General features: G+C 44.5%; 1 long non-coding RNA gene across 1 annotated transcript; it reads right to left on the bottom strand.

Annotated features, from left to right (window-relative positions):
- Positions 1 to 1,238: 1,238 nt before the first annotated feature.
- Positions 1,239 to 2,928, bottom strand: LOC121873818. The gene is made up of 2 exons (XR_006090312.1): positions 2,847 to 2,928; positions 1,239 to 2,122 (listed from the first exon to the last, which is right to left on the bottom strand). It is a non-coding gene; the product is annotated as an uncharacterized LOC121873818 (long non-coding RNA).
- Between the last annotated feature and the right edge of the window lie 13,558 nt (positions 2,929 to 16,486).

The following is a 16,486-nucleotide window of genomic DNA, read 5'->3' as shown; positions in this document are numbered from 1 at the left end:
TTGATTGACAAACTGTCAGTAAACACGACTTACCATAATCGGGATCCGGGGAATACAGTTTTCACAGGGTAGGGGGTTGGGGTTAGGCTGGGGAGTTGGTGCTCGCAGCTTCCCCATAGCGGTGGATCATGATGAAACAAAGGGTGTGTGTATATGTACCTCCCTGTTTTAAGTACTCCCTACTAGGACCTGCCCACCATCTTTCACTGTCCAAAATGGTAGTACAGTATACGTCCATCGATATTACCGCTGTGTTCTTAATACTTGACAAACTTTATAGTGTTTTCGTTTTATCATCTTAAATATCTCCATCATTACGACAGTTAAAAGGACACAAGAAAAAAAATAGTGTTACTTAAGGTTAACTAGTGTTTGGCGATGACTTAAGCGGCCAAGTCATTAAGACGAACCCAATGACAGCCTCATCTTGCATTTATACAATTAATACGAAAAGCAAAATTTGAGATGGCTGTACAAGACCCTGTAGAGTTGGTCCACATTTACATTTGGCTAGTGTAGTATGACATCCCTACAGGGTGAAAGGGTTGACGCAGCAGAAAGTGTTGGGAGACGATAGCCAAGCTGGGACCCGGGCTGTAGATTTGGAGATAATTATGTAGACAATGCGGAAAAGGTGAAGCTGCCGACAATGGTGAGCCAGAGAACATGTGAGCATAATGATGGAGACGTTTAACATGACACAAGGAATACTTCTTAACTCTTCATGTAACTCTTTAATCATTCATGTCAAGATTCCCACCAGCTGAATATTTGTATGTGTGCCAAGAGCCTAGAAGCCCCATTATTATAAGTACATTGAAATACTAACTAATGGTATTGTAAGGTACTTTTCCCGATATAGATTTTTTTTTCTTTTTATCCTCTTCGCCACTGATCGAGCCGCTTGGGCGGTCGGTCACATCTCTGTTACGTACTGTTGGCAATTACTGGGCATGCACCAGCTCCTGAATGTACCTGAACCTGCTCCAGTGTTGGTCAAGTCTGGTCTTGAAAGAACTCACACTTGGTGCCGTCACAACACTTTCTGGCAGGTTGTTCCAAGAATTCACAACTCTCATTCCGAAAAATTTTGCTCTCACAGTTTTCTGGACTTGTGGCTTCTTCAACCTTGAGCTGTGACCCCTTGTGGGGTGGGCATTATATATAAACTTAAAACGTTTGGTAAACCCTAAACACTGATATATAAAGTTCTAGTAGGAAAAATGCAAACATAGAAATTATGTTTATTTTTCTTTATTGTCCCACACTTTACAAAATGTAAGAGAGTGAGATTACCGAGGAAGATGTGAGATTAGAACAAGTCAGCGTCAACAAGGCTGCATTGTGTTGACGAGTGAACTGTGTGGTAGTTGTCTCGCCATCAACATCCTAGTGTTGTATGTCCTTCCACACACTATAATTATTATCTTGGTATGGTTATAAACTTATAAATCTTCATATCTACTTTGTGCCTTTTGTTAACAATCTCTCTGTGGTTTAATGTGTACGTTTTCAATACTGTAGAATACAAGTACAGTCTTGGCCTCTGGTGCTTATACAGTATATTCATCTCATAATTTTCCCCTTAACTGAGTTTATGAGAACCATCTAAGTGGCTGACTTAAGAAACAACTAAAAGGAGGTGGCCAAACGGGAATTTATATTTCACCAGATGAGTTATGAGTTGTCTTATTCTTAGTTAGGGGAAAAATAAATTTAGAGTGAGACACAGAGGGCCAGCTAGGGTGGAGGATATGGAGTCTGGAGCAGCGTCTTACAGCCAGTTGGTTGTGGGGTTGGGTCTTACAGCCAGTTGGTTGTGGGGTTGGGTCTTACAGCCAGTTGGTTGTGGGGTTGGGTCTTACAGCCAGTTGGTTCTGGGGTTGGGTCTTACAGCCAGTTGGTTCTGGGGTTGGGTCTTACAGCCAGTTGGTTGTGGGGTTGGGTCTTACAGCCAGTTGGTTCTGGGGTTTGGTCGTTGGAAGCCGCGGTAGTGGAAGCGTGGTGGCTGCACCCACCCTTGGTCCTGTAGGTCCGTCGCCCTGTCCAGAAGCACGTCAGGTTCAGGCAGGCTGCTCACCGGGGCCAGCAGGGCAGCCATCACCAGCACGAGCATGCTAACCTGTACATACACACAAACATGAGAAGTGATGCTTAATGCCTTAATGCACGTGTAGGCTCTATGGATCACTTCGATTAATATCCACCAACAGAATAGCACCTGTACAGCTGTTGACAACTATACCCGCAGTTAATTCGAATGTTTAATCCACCTAAAATTCTGTTTATATCTTATCTGGTATGATGTACTGTAATGCTTTATGCCTAACATATTTACTGATACAATTTCTTCTGTAGCTATATTGGATTTTTCGTGCAGTTTTGACAATATGTTGTGAAATTTACTAAATATAGCAGGTTGCTTGTTATTGTTTGGGGGTTGTAATAAAGGAACTTTTTACCGAGTCTCAGGTACAGTACATTAGTTAAAATGCAACAGGTAAACGAACCAAGAACCACAAACATTATTGAAGCACTGAAACAGGTGTTGACTGGTGTGTGTGTGTGTGTGTGTGTGTGTGTGTGTGTGTGTGTGTGTGTGTGTGTGTGTGTGTGTGTGTCTTACAATGATCGTAATAAACACTATTAGTTTTTATGACATTATTTTGGAGGCACACACAGGAGATAGGACACATAGAAGAGAGATAGGAAAGACAAAAAAAAAGAGAAGAGACGTCGAGAGGAAGATAAGAGAGACAGAGAAGGATATAAAACACACAGAAAGGGAGATAAAGAGAACTAAAGTCATGTACGTCATAGTAAAAATAATAACAATAATAACTCACGAGGTTCATGGCGGTTTCTCCTGATGTGGGGACGAGTTTGGGGCGAGGAGCGATTGAGTTGTGGCATGCTGACTGACCCTCACCTCCCATTATATTCCCGCCAGGACCTCCCTTCCCTCCCTCCCACAGCACGGTGAGCCGCAGGAGACGCAGCCAGGGGATGCAGGATGACCCCCTCCCCCCAGATACCACCACCACCACCACTCTCTCCTCATGTGTTACCACTAGAGTCGTCCTTCTTCACCTCCTTCCCCCTAATCCTCACCCCCTTCACCACCGACCTCCTAACACACCCTCTGTCACCCAGTGCTAATTAGAATATCAATATCAACAATGTTCTAATGACTAGGTAGCAACGTGTAGGATATTTTGCCTGTGGAGGGGAGAGACGCGGTAAGGTGAGGTGGGGCGGGACAGGGTGAGGTGGGGCGGGGCAGGGTGGGATGAGGTGGGGTAGAGGACCATCAAGGGGAACGTGGACGTAATCTGCTTGTGGTAGGCATGATCCCCCCCAGATGATCAGGCGGCCACTGTTGACCCGCCGCGGGCCAGCTGTGGACACGGACTCTGACACACGTACTCCCCTCACAATCCCAAACGCAGCACCAAAAGAGGATTTCTGTACCGAGAGACGAAACGGCTTGTTGATAGCTGGCTGGCTGGCTCTGACGGACGGCACCCCAAAGGCAGTCTCCATTGGATACCTCAAAATCAGTACAAAAACATAAATAAAAACACTTCCCTCCTTACCGTTTCATTATAGCTCCTCTCCGCCTTTATTTTATCTATCAAGAACACTGAAAAGAATTAAGATGATAAGAAAGTAAACAGAGCTAGGTAGAAGAATTAAAATGGCTCTTGGTGGGTGTAATTAAGGAGATATTTTTGGATAACTTGAGTGAGATACAGTACATACGGCTTTTGTTCTTTTAATGAGTATTTTCTTAGATATTGTCATAACTCACACACACACACACACACACACACACACTACTACTACTACTACTACTACTACTACTACTACTACTACTACTACCTTTTTTTTTCTTTTTTTTTTGTAACGTGGCCTCCAGCCTCCCCCAATAGCCACACCTTCGCCACCATTTAATTACCTTAATATTAAATATCCTAATACATAAGTAGCTATCCTATCTGTGTTAAATTAGTTGAGCTGCAGATCTAAGCGGCATTCAGTGACAGTAGCCTCATAGTCAATATCTGCAGCAGTTGTCGGAGTTGGGGCAGAAGCTCTCGTTCCCCTGAGGCAGAGCAAAGCCGACCGAAGGAGAGAGAAAGACAGTCGACATCTCATCCAGGCTGTAACATAACTTCTGGGCTGCTGCTTCTGTTCGGAGATCACCTCCGCGAGTCTGGCGTAGAAACATCTTGCACTTGGTCCCATCCCACCAGAGGTTATGAACACTAGAGGAGTGAAGCTGCCCTGATCAACGTTTTGAATTCTCTCTCCATATACCCTTCTCTTGTCGTTCTCGTTCCTCCTATGTGCAGCATCAAGAGCTAGGTTACGGTGACATGCGGCCATGGGATCAAAAATCCTGATGTCGAAGAAAGCTCGCTGTCCCCGCGTCCAGAATCCTCGAGCACTGACATCCACACGGGCTTCGTTAGATGTGTTTGAAGTCCTGTGTTGGAAGATCTCACCATCCAATGGAAGGAGGGTTGGTTCTACCATAACATCCCGGCAGATTTCCTTCAACATATTTACTGTGAGGTCCCTTACCTCGTCATGCCTCATGCATATGAAGCCCCCCTTCTTGCACACCATGGCGTGATCGCCATCATAGGAAGAGCCACACATGCATTGGGAGGGCAAACCTTCTACTGGCCGACCGTACCTTAGAGCAAAGGCATCTGTAAATTCTTGTTTATTAAGACTGAAACCATTTGCCCTTACCGGTAACGTAGTTAACCAGTTCGAGGCGCCCACCTCCTGCGCTATCGCTACTTTTTTTTCAAATTTTCTGGTACCTGCAGCAACAGTTGCTGCAACTTATCATTTTGGCAGTGCTGTCGATCTGTCGTAATGGACCTACGAATCTTATTTACTTCACTGGTATCCACTTCCTTTGTTGCATTCTGGGCTATTATGTGGTCCGTGAGGGCTGCCGTGAGCTTAAGTGAATTTTGATGTTCAGTGGCAGCAATCTCCTCTGGATTTCTTAGTCCCATCCCTCCCAGTCTTGATGGAAGTGCAAGAAGTGCTCTTTCTGCTGGGGTTAAGTCAGGGTGTTTCACTAATTTAGGAATGAAAATGTCACTGATAACTTCTTCCAGAGGGTGGAGGAGGGGTCCGATATCAGGGATAGTACGCATCAGGTAGTTCCAACGATGCTTGACTCCACTCAATCATCCAGCTATGATACAATGATATGAGTTATTAAGGATGTCACCTAGGTTGGAGAGTTCTGAGGTGACTATAGAGGCTGAAACGGGACCGGCAGAGTCGATCACAGATGTTGGGCATGTGGGGGTCTACATCTAGTGCGGGAGGGGCGGTGGCAGCGTCTTTCCGGCGTTGGCGCTTGTCTGCCTCGTTATGCAATCGGGTTAACTCAAAAGCATTGACACCTTCTTGTGTGGTGATCCTCCAAGCGTTACGATGTGGAGTAATCATCTCCCAGGTGAGGGGGTCGATTTGGCACTTTTTCAGGTTTGTCTTAAGACTATCCTTATACCTTTACAGTTGCCCGCCAGCGTTACGTTTTCTATTCGTTAGGTAACTGTAAAGTAGCTGCTTTGGCAGTCTACTGTCGTCCATGCGGGTAACATGGCCAGTCCAGCGTAGTTGTTCATGGATAATTTTAGCCTCGATGCTTCTACAGTTGGTGTCAGCAAGAATACTGGCATTTGTTCTCTTGTCTTTCCAGCGAACTCGGAGGATGGAACATAGACTATGTTGGTGAAAGTTTTCAAGTGCCTTGAGGTGCCTCCTATATGTGACCAATGTCTCGCTGCCATATAGCAGGGTGGGGAGGACCACTGCTCGATATACATGTAACTTTGTAGATAATTTCAGCTCCCCACAGCTGAAGACACGGTTTTGGAGTCTGCCAAAGGCTTGAGATGCACATCTGATCCGATGCTGAATCTCTTCATCACCATCATCAATATTTATAAGAACAAGGGAGACCAGTCAGACTGTGGAAACTACCGCTGAATCTCGCTGCTGTCCGTAGCTGGCAAGATTATCCCCCGAGTCCTCCTAAACAGACTTCTTCCTGAGGCAGAAAACTTCCTCCCAGAATCTTAATGTGGCTTTAGACCTTCACGTGGCACCACTGGCATGATCTTTGCTGCCTGCCAGATGCAGGAAAAGTGCAGAGAACAATGTCGTGACCTGTACATGGCTTTCATCGACCTAACCAAGGCCTTCGACTCCGTCAACAAGGAAGGCCTCTGGTGGACCCTCAGCCGTTTTGGCTGCCCACTAAAATTCATCGCCATTGTGAGGCAACTCCACGATGGCATGAACGGCAGTGTCCTGCACAATGGCACCCAGTCTGAGTTCTTCCCCATTCAAATGGGGGTAAAACAAGGATGTGTACTGGCACTAACTCTCTTTTCCATTTTCTTGGCTGCCTTCCTTACTCGTGTCAGTGCCAATTTAGCCGGTGGGGGTGGACATAGAGTATCGGGTGAAGGGTCTTTTCAACATAAGACGACTCCAGACAGGAACAAAGGTGTCGGCAGCTTCCATTACTGAACTTCAGTATACAGACGACCTCACCCTTGTTGCTCACACTGAACACGACCTACAGGAGAGCCTGAACACATATGCAGAGGCGTATGCACACTTCGGCCTTGAGGTGAATGTACGTAAGACTTAGATTCTCTTTCAACCTGCCCCTGGTTCAGCCACACCTCCAGCATCCATCCAGCTTAACGGTACTGCCCTCTCTAATGTTACCCACTTTCGGTATCTCGGCTCCCACCTGTCCACCACCGCGGAACCACACACACACACACACACTGTCGCAAGACCAATTATATTCTTTCATAATTTTAATGTGTTATGATTGTGTATTTCACGTTGTTGTTGTTGTTGAGATATAACCGACTCCGCCTCCCCCCTTAACAACGTCATCAGCGGTGTTCCTATAATGTTGTGTTACCAGGACCAGTAGTTACTAATTTAGTTACGTAAAACAGTGCCGGAGGTGCCATGAGAATGAATCAGCTGCCTCATGGTCTCCATACTATAGGGGCCTCTACAGTGTTGTTTTTCATCCTAATAGCATACTTTGATCCTATGTAATGTAAATAATATATACATATATTATATACTATATATCTCTTACACTAAATAGGTAAAATATTTGGAAGTTGCCAAGCACGGAATTCTATATTGATTTATATATAGGGAGATAGAGCAAAAGTAAGAGACCCGACACATTACAGAGGGGAGCAAACACCCAAGCCACTAGACCTTATCATAACAAACGAGGAGGGTATGGTGGCCAAACTGGAACACCTTGCCCCAGTTGGCACCAGTCACCATACAGTGTTGTCATTCAGATTTAACTGTTACCTAGTTCAGGATAAGGCCAGGCCAAGGTGCAAATATTGCAAGGGAAATTACAACGGGATGAGGGAAGAGATGAGGGGTACCAACTGGCCTGACTCATTGAGGCACAAGAACGCAGACACTACGCTGAATATCATAACTAGTAAAGTGACCCATTTGATCGATAAATATATACCCAAGACCAAACCCAGTGCCTCTAGGAGTATGAGGGGATCCCTACACATGAACTATGCGGCGATCGACAAAGTTAAGAAGAAAACCCAGAAATTCAAGACGTGGGTTGGGTCAAACGATAAGCAGTGAGCTCTTTCAAGACAAGACTTCACCAACACTGGGGCGGGTTCAGGTACATTCAGGAGCCGGTGCATGCCCAGTACTTGCCAACAGTGCGTACCAGAGACGTGACCGATCGCACAAGCGGCTAACGAGCCGATCTTTTGGTGAAGAGGATAAAAGAAAAGGAAAAGTAATCAGAGACGTAACCGAAAGCCCAAGCGGCTAACGAGCCTATCAGTGGTGAAGAGGATAAAAGTAAAAGTTCACAGTGTGAGATGTCTGACTGCTTCCACAGGCCTAATTCACCAACCCTGCAGGAAAGACATGCAATACTCGGCTCATTTGCCTCACGTTTCAGTAAGCTGAACGTTATTTTACCCGGACAAGTTAACACGGAGAAGACGGAATAATGATACGCTTCTAAAATTAATCTGCACGACATGAAGCCGACACTATGACAGCATTCAACACGTGTCTTCGCCCGCCACCCATCCTCCACATTTTGAAAGGCTCCTACGATAATGGCCCTTGTAACTGAAAACTAAGATTGTACAGTACCTAATTGGCTGACTTAACCCAGAGAAATGTAACAACATAAATTAACGCAGAGAATAGTTAAGAATTTCTCTGGATGATCCAGAGTGCAATTTTACATCAACATTTACTAGGAATATTCATCGCACGACCCACTCCGAATCTAGAACTACCGAACCTTACCGCACACGAACTGTTTACAACACACGAAATAAACAAACAGCGCACTCTAAATCATCATCCATAAATTTATCAACATATGCCTTATAAAATATATGCCTTATAATTCAGTGGTAAGCGTAAAAGTGCTACTCTTGTAAAGCCTCTGTGGCAATGTGGTTTCTTTAGTCAACAGAAAGATGCCTGGCGGTTAACACACTCTCATGATGTGTAATATTGGACATTTTAGGATCAAACTTTTATTACATGATGATTTAGTATTTAGTGATGATTTGGAGGCGTTAATACAACCACCAGTATGGATGGAGGTGACCGCAGGTGGAGCCTTAGAGGTGCTGTGTGGTCACGCGGTGATGTGGCCTGATCCTGTTAATTCCAGGCAGGGCGGCGCTCTTGTCTTTGTCTTCAGTAATAGACCAGTCAGGTGGCTTGTTATCGTGCCTAAAGGAACGTGATCCAGCGTGAAGGTCGTGCGTGCTGGCAGAGAGGGCGTGAGTTGCCTTCTCGGAGACATTGATTGCTAGTTTTTGTAGCGGACTTTCTCTGCTTTCGTGTTACGTTCTGTTGTGTGCATGACCGAGAGATTTACCGCCTTGCTGCACACAGATCTACGGATTATTACATACATAAAAACAGTTCACATTTGCGTTCTTCAATAGTGTGGAAATTTACGAAATTATACCAGTAGCAAAATTACGAGCGTAGATCTGGAGAAATATTGTCAGGGGAGTGTGGAAGCCTAGCGTGCTGGGCGGGAGGGGGTCAGCTAGCAGGACACACCTACACAACACAGTAATGAGCTGCACCAACCTACACACAAACACTAACACACATACAGTCATCTGTACGTCTCGCGTGAGCTTTATGTTATTATAAATTATATCTTTTACTTTGTCAGTTGGATAATTTGTTTGCTTTCCACACAGGCCTTTGTTTTCCCTTCCCGAATGATTTTGGCATGTAGTTAATTCTCACGGTGTTATGGACCGTTTACATAACTCAGTTAGTCAGGTATGGAGTGACTGGCGTAGACAAAATAAGAGTTGCATTTAGTAAGCAGTTGTAGCCAATTTTGTGCACATATAAACATCTCCCAATACAACCAATATAGAAAAATATGAATAACAAAAAGCTTGTCAACAACAGTGCCTACCTGTGAACTCTGATTTTTTTTTATAATCTTGGCTTTCTTGCAGACTAAGAACCTAAAATAACCACAACAACTATAACTACTTAACACTACTTAATAACCGTGGTTGTTGAAATACTTAACCACAACAACAAAACACCTATGCATTAGATGTATATATATATAACCTAAAAAATTTATTTTATGCGAGCGATGCGTAGCAGAACAAACCGACTGATCTACCTGTTAATGAGCTGACCAAAGGCATTAAGAATAAATTAAAGTACTGTATGCGTTAAGTAAAGTAAACGTTGAATAAAGTATACGTTGAGTTAAGTAAACGTTGAGTAAAGTAAACGTTGAGTTAAGTAAACGTTGAGTAAAGTAATGAAGTAATGTAAAACACAAGTAAACTCCCATAACGTGAACAATGGTTTCATGGTTGTAAATTCTTGTCTTGTCTGTCCGTTTTTTCCTCTCCCTGTCTGTCTGTCTATTTTTGTCTGTCTGTCTGTTCCTCTGTGTGTGTGTGTGTGTGTGTGTGTGTGTGTGTGTGTGTGTGTGTGTGTGTGTGTCCGTTCCTCTGTATGTTCGCTCCTTCGTCTGTATGTCTGTTCCTCCGTCTGTGTCCATTTCTTCGTCTGTATGTCCATTCCTTCGTTTGTGTGTCCGTTCTTTCATCTGTATGTCCGTTCCTTCGTCTGTATGTCCGTTCCTTCGTCTGTATGTCCGTTCCTTCGTCTGTCTTTTCATTCCTTTGAAATGTTGACAACTTGACACCGACTGACCAGAGGCTTGATGTAGAGATAAATTACGTGCACTGCGCCTGACATACTGTAGGCCACTAGCCTTGGTACTGTACCTGGGCGTCTGCAAGGGGAGCAGTTGCCCGTCGCCTGGATCAAACTTGTGTCAAAGGGAAACACTGTTTGGTTGGGTCAGACAAGCAGGTACAGTATGTGAGGTTTGGGTATGTTATAGGTTAGTTACCTCAGGTAACTGAGGTTAAGGTTGTTAGGTTAAGGTTATGTTTTGTCAGGTTAGGGTTATGTTTACATAAGAACAGGTTTGCTGACTTGCTTTGGTGGGGCGGAGGCGTCCCACGTCAAGGACCTGGAGGCTGGAAGGGTGTGGGGTGTACTGCTTGCCACAAGGCGAGAGAGGAGCTGCTTCAGGGGTGACTGAACTGTGAAAGGGGTTGATGAAGTTAATGTTCTTCACGTCGAACCCTAATGCCACCAAACATATAGAGGTGACGTGTTGTGCTGCGTTACCTCAGAGTACAAAGTGTACTGCTTATTCATACCGGCAATATCTTTCAGTCAGAGATGACTTCCCTCGCTGCAATGTCACCTGGAATATATGCGTTTCTCTTTCTTAATGCTTCCCACACAGTGTGTGTGTGTCAACATCACATCAGTCCCTCAACATAATAATTGCAGGATTAATCCCAACAACAACCACACAATCTGTCTGTCATCAACACTAATCAAGATTCGGAGCGAGGGTCCAGCCAGTCAGGTGTAGCTCCCGCTTCTCTAAAGCAAAAAATTAACTCAACAAACTGTATGGGCGGCAGTCACGTCAAATGGCTAATGTTGAAAAAAAATACCAAGAACATGAACAAAACGATTGAAAACCTAACTTACCCAAATCTATCCTGGGGTCGGTAGGTTTGGTTAGGTTAGGGTAGAGTACCTTAGGTTAAGCTCAGCTTCTTCAAAAAATTGTTGGGGGAATGCTGTTATGTTTGTGGTATTTTTCTAGTAATGGATAACTCGCCTAGGTCACACGCAGAGGGGAGAGGTTCGTCGCATCTGCAGTATAATTCTTAATAATCTTCAAAAGATATGATAACATTCCCTGGCTAATTTGTATTTACGTATAATTTTGTTAATTTGAATCTGAAAATTTACGACAACCTTTAAGGAAACAAAACTAACCCGAGAATAGTGTATTATCCGGAGCGCGGTGCAATTTAAAAATCATGGTTTATATTATTTAAAATTTTCACCTTAACTGAGTCGGTCATATTCGTCTTTGAGCCTCCAAGGGCGAAGAAAATGTAATAGTAAGAAGTTTTGTAAATCTCCGCTCAGGTGACGTCAAGTACTGTGGTAATGGATCCGTCATTCTGTCTGGTCCCCAACACAGAGAGAGTGCTATCTCATGTTTTTAAGTGTTGAGGCGCAGTAATAACATTATCATACTGCAGGGCCGGCCTTAAGCCAATTGGACCAATTGCTCCCAATTGGGCCCCGCGCTCGAGTAATCTACTCTAGGCTCATCAAGTACACACAACAACACATTGCAATATATCTGTAACACCATATCATTTCACAGTCACTAAAACAAGTGGTATTGTAACTATGTACTTTTCAGAGGTGATCTACACATTTTGTTTGTTACTTGTAGGCTTAGGCCTACATGTATGCAATTTTATATTAAAATGTATCTTAGGTCTGTTTGGTCCATTAACTCGCATGCACTTTTTAAGCGCACATTTTGATTACTTTCCATTCTACCATAGAGATATAAAGTCTATAATAGACTTTATTTATATTTCTATGATTCTACAGACCTTGGCTGGGAACCTGGGGCCTACCAGCCTGACCAGCATAATATGTAAAGTACTTGAGAGTATTATCAGAGATGCCGCAATGGAACATCTAATACGAAACAACCTTGTAAAGGATTGCCAACACGGTTTTATGCCGGGGCGCTCCTGCTTAACACAATTGCTCAAGGTATTGGATATTTGGACCCATATTCTGGAACAGGGTGGTAATATCGACAATATTTACCTAGATTTTGCCAAGGCTTTCGACAGTGTACCCCACGAAAGGCTGAAAATCAAACTGGAAGGGTACGGAATTCGGGGAAATGTCCAAGCGTGGATAGAAGACTTTCTACATGACCGCAAGCAGTGTGTGGTGATTAATGACACGAAATCGTCATCTGTACCTGTAACAAGCGGGGTACCACAGGCAGTGTATTGGGCCCGCTGTTGTTTGTTTGTTTCATAAATGACATGCCTGACGTTGTACATTCCTCCATACAAATGTTTGCCGATGACTCCAAGTTATTTCGGGAAATTAAGAACCAAGCGGACCGTGAAGAGCTGCAGAAGGACCTCTGTAGGATCCAGGAATGGTCGAAGAAATGGCTGCTGAGATTCAATGTCACGAAGTGTAAGATGATGCACCTGGGACGTACCAACGGTAAGGAGGCGTATCATATGTCCCAACGGGATGAAGAAACTGCACAAGTTGAGACTGTATGTGAGAAGGACCTAGGTGTGTATGTTGACAATGAGCTGAAGTTCTCGGGCCATTGCGAGAAGAAGGTAAATCAGGCAAATAAATTATTGGGTCATATAAGAAGGTCGTTCAGATATCTAGACGGTCCGTCCCTCGTAACGATCTTCAGGAGAGAAGTGCTTCCCCATCTGGAGTACTGTCACCCCATCTCCCTCAGAGATTGGAGCGCCTGAACTTGCCTAGCTTATACTACAGACGGGCAAGGGGGGACCTAGTTGAGGTATATAAGCATCTCAGGGGGCACTACTCAGTTGAGTGTCCTTACTTGGAGCTGGCGGACGCTCGCCCCACAAGGGGTCACAGCTCAAGATTGAAGAAGCCGCAAGTCCAGAAAACTGTGAAGGCAAACTTTTTCGGAGTGAGGGTTGTAAACTATTGGAACAATCTACCAGAGAGTGTTGTGATGGCACCGAGTGTGAGCTCTTTCAATACAAGACTTGACGAACACTGGAGCGGGTTCAGGTACGATCAGGAGCCGGTGCATGCCCAGTATTTGCGTGACAGAGACGTGACCGATCGCCCGGGCGGCTATCGAGCCGATCTTTTGGTGAAGAAGATAAATGAAAAGGAAAAGTAATCAGAGACGTGACCGATCACCCAAGCGGCTAACAAGCCGATCAGTGGCGAAGAGGATAAAAGTAAAAGTAAAAGTAAAAGTAAAATTGTTCCCAATTGGGCCCCGCACCTCCTAAGGTCAGCCCTATTATGACAATAACAACGTACCTGCTAAGATTCAATGTCACGAAGCGTAAGAGGATGCACCTACAGGTAGGTAGCACCAACAGTTAGGAGGCGTATCACATGACCCAACAGGACGAAGAAACTTCATTAGTTGAGACCGAATGTGAAAAGGACCTGGGTGGGTATGTCAACAAAGAACTTAAGTTCTCGGGCCATTGTGAGAAGGTGAATCAGGCAAAGAAACTAGTAGGTCTTGTAAGAGTCGTTGAGATGTCTAGACCGTCCATCCTCGTAACGCTCTTCAAGAGTGAGGTGCTTCCCCGCTTGGAGTACTGTCACCCCGGCTGGTCCCTGAGATATACTAGAGACTGTCAATTGATTGAAAATGTTCAAAGGAGGGCCACCAGACTGGTGCCTGCTCTACGGAATTTCAGTTACCCAGAGAGATTAGAACGCCTGTAACTGCCTAGATTATAACACCTGCGACTGCCTAGTTTATATTACAGACGGGCAAGGAGCGACCTAATTGAAGTGTATAAACATCTCAGAGGGCACTCCTCAGCCGAATTTACATACCTAGAGCTGGCGGACGCCGGCCCCATAAGGAGTCACAGAAAACTGTGATAGCAAACTTTTTCGAAGTGAGAATTGTGAAGTCTTGGAACAATCTGCTTGAGAGTGTTGTGACGGCACCGAGTGTGAGCTCTTTCAAGACCAAACTTGACCAACATTAGATATATTCAGGAGTCCATACATGTCCAGCACTTGTCAACAGTGTGTGACAGAGCTCATACATGTCCAGCACTTGTCAACAGTATGTGACAGAGCCCATACATGTCCAGCACTTGTCAACAGTGTGTGACAGAGCTCATACATGTCCAGCACTTGTCAACAGTATGTGACAGAGCCCATACATGTCCAGCACTTGTCAACAGTATGTGACAGAGCCCATACATGTCCAGCACTTGTCAACAGTGTGTGACAGAGCTCATACATGTCCAGCACTTGTCAACAGTGTGTGACAGAGCTCATACATGTCCAGCACTTGTCAACAGTATGTGACAGAGCCCATACATGTCCAGCACTTGTCAACAGTGTGTGACAGAGCCCATACATGTCCAGCACTTGTCAACAGTGTGTGACAGAGCCCATACATGTCCAACACTTGTCAACAGTGTGTGACAGAGCCCATACATGCCTATTACTTGTCACAGTTCCAACTCTTCCAGTGGTTGGCACGTTTTGTAAGTGGCAGATCTGTGTCTGTTTACATCATAGTAAAACTCTTGGAATGGCCAAAGGAACCTCGCAATAATAGGCAGACTAAGGATGTTAAGTAAATATTCCACTTTTTTTATCTGAATACAAGCATTTCTTGCATCGTTGGCTCCAACCTGCTATTTGCTAGACGGTGACGGTGTGGCGGGTTGTTGTGACCTAAGGAAAAGGAGGGGGTGGGGGGTCTCTTTGCCGGGTAGGGGAGAGGTGAACCGACATACCTCATGTTTAGTTATGTGTCATCAATCCGTGAATGCTAATAATTTAAATGGTTTTATGTAATGTTGTGATAAACCAATAAAACGTTATTGTATCCAGTTTTCTTCATTGTGTGGACATTAGCCATACTTTCCATGCTGATTGGTTTTTTTTGTTTGCCAAATGTTTTATTGATATACGTTTGCTGTAAGCCGGAAGAATGTACTGTATCATACTGGGGGAATAAATATGCTGATAATAATAATTGATGATACAATTACGTCACGTAGCACTTGTGGTTAAGGCGTAAAATGGGTGACATGACAACAACATGGCTGACCACACTAAGACTGTTTTAGAATAGGAGGCGTTATGTCATTGTGAGATGGATGGGTATAATGAAGTTTAGCTACGTTTAAAAAGTTATATCTAAGCTCCCCTCCATGGTCACCTCTTGTTAGATTTGTCTGTCTTCCAGTCACATAACACCAAGTTCGGTCGGTCACGTCCCTGTTACACAATGTTGGCAGACACTGGGCATGTACTGGCTCCTGAATGTATCGGAACCCGCTCCACTGTTGGTTAAGTCTGGCCATGAAAGAGCTCACACTCGGTGCCGTCACAACACTCTCTGGCAGGTTGTTCTAAGAGTTCACAATTCTCATTCGAAAAAGTTTGCCCTCACAGTTTTCTGGGCTTGTGGCTTCTTCAACCTTGAACGTCCACCAGCTCCAGGTATGTATTTCAACCGAGTAGTTGCCCTCTGAGATGTTTATACACTTCGATTAGGTCATCTCTTGCCCGTCTGTAGTATAAGCCGGCGTTCTAATCTCTCTAGGTAGCTGAAGTTCCGTAGAGCAGGCACCAGTCTGGTGGCCCTCATTTTGACATTTTCAATCAATTGACAGTCTCTAACACATCTCGGGGACCAGACGGGGTGACAGTACTCCAGACGGGGAAACAACTCACTTTTGAAAACCTTCTTATAAGACCTACTAGCTTCGTTGGTTGATTCACCTTCTTCTCACAATGGCCCGAGAACTTAAGTTAATTGTCAACATACACACTCAGGCCCTTTCCACATTCGGTAATATCGATTGAACATTGAAAGCTTTCATGTTTTCTGGTAACGATGATATCAGAAAGGTCTCAACGCTGTCTGGTAACAATGGTGGTACTATATTTTTTTAGGTAATATTGAAAAATTTTGAGGGTCCTAATGTTTTCTTGATAACACTGATACCTAGAGGGGTCTCAACTCACTGTAACACTCCCCTTTCCCCTTATCTCCTTCCCCCCTCCCCTTCCCTTTCCCCCACTTCCTGACCCTTCCCCTTCCGTCATACCCATTCCATTTCCTCCCTTCCCCTCCCCTATCTTAGATGAGTTGCCGTGGTCCTACCCATTACACACTTCCAATCAGATGAGAGAGAGAGAGAGAGAGAGAGAGAGAGAGAGATAGAGAGAGATATATAAAATTTTATATTATTCAGATTTA

The sequence above is a fragment of the Homarus americanus genome, unplaced genomic scaffold (genome assembly GCF_018991925.1).
Source record: "Homarus americanus isolate GMGI-L3 unplaced genomic scaffold, GMGI_Hamer_2.0 scaffold25827, whole genome shotgun sequence".
NCBI classification, from domain to species: domain Eukaryota; kingdom Metazoa; phylum Arthropoda; class Malacostraca; order Decapoda; family Nephropidae; genus Homarus; species Homarus americanus.
This window is presented reverse-complemented; position numbering and strand designations above follow the sequence as displayed.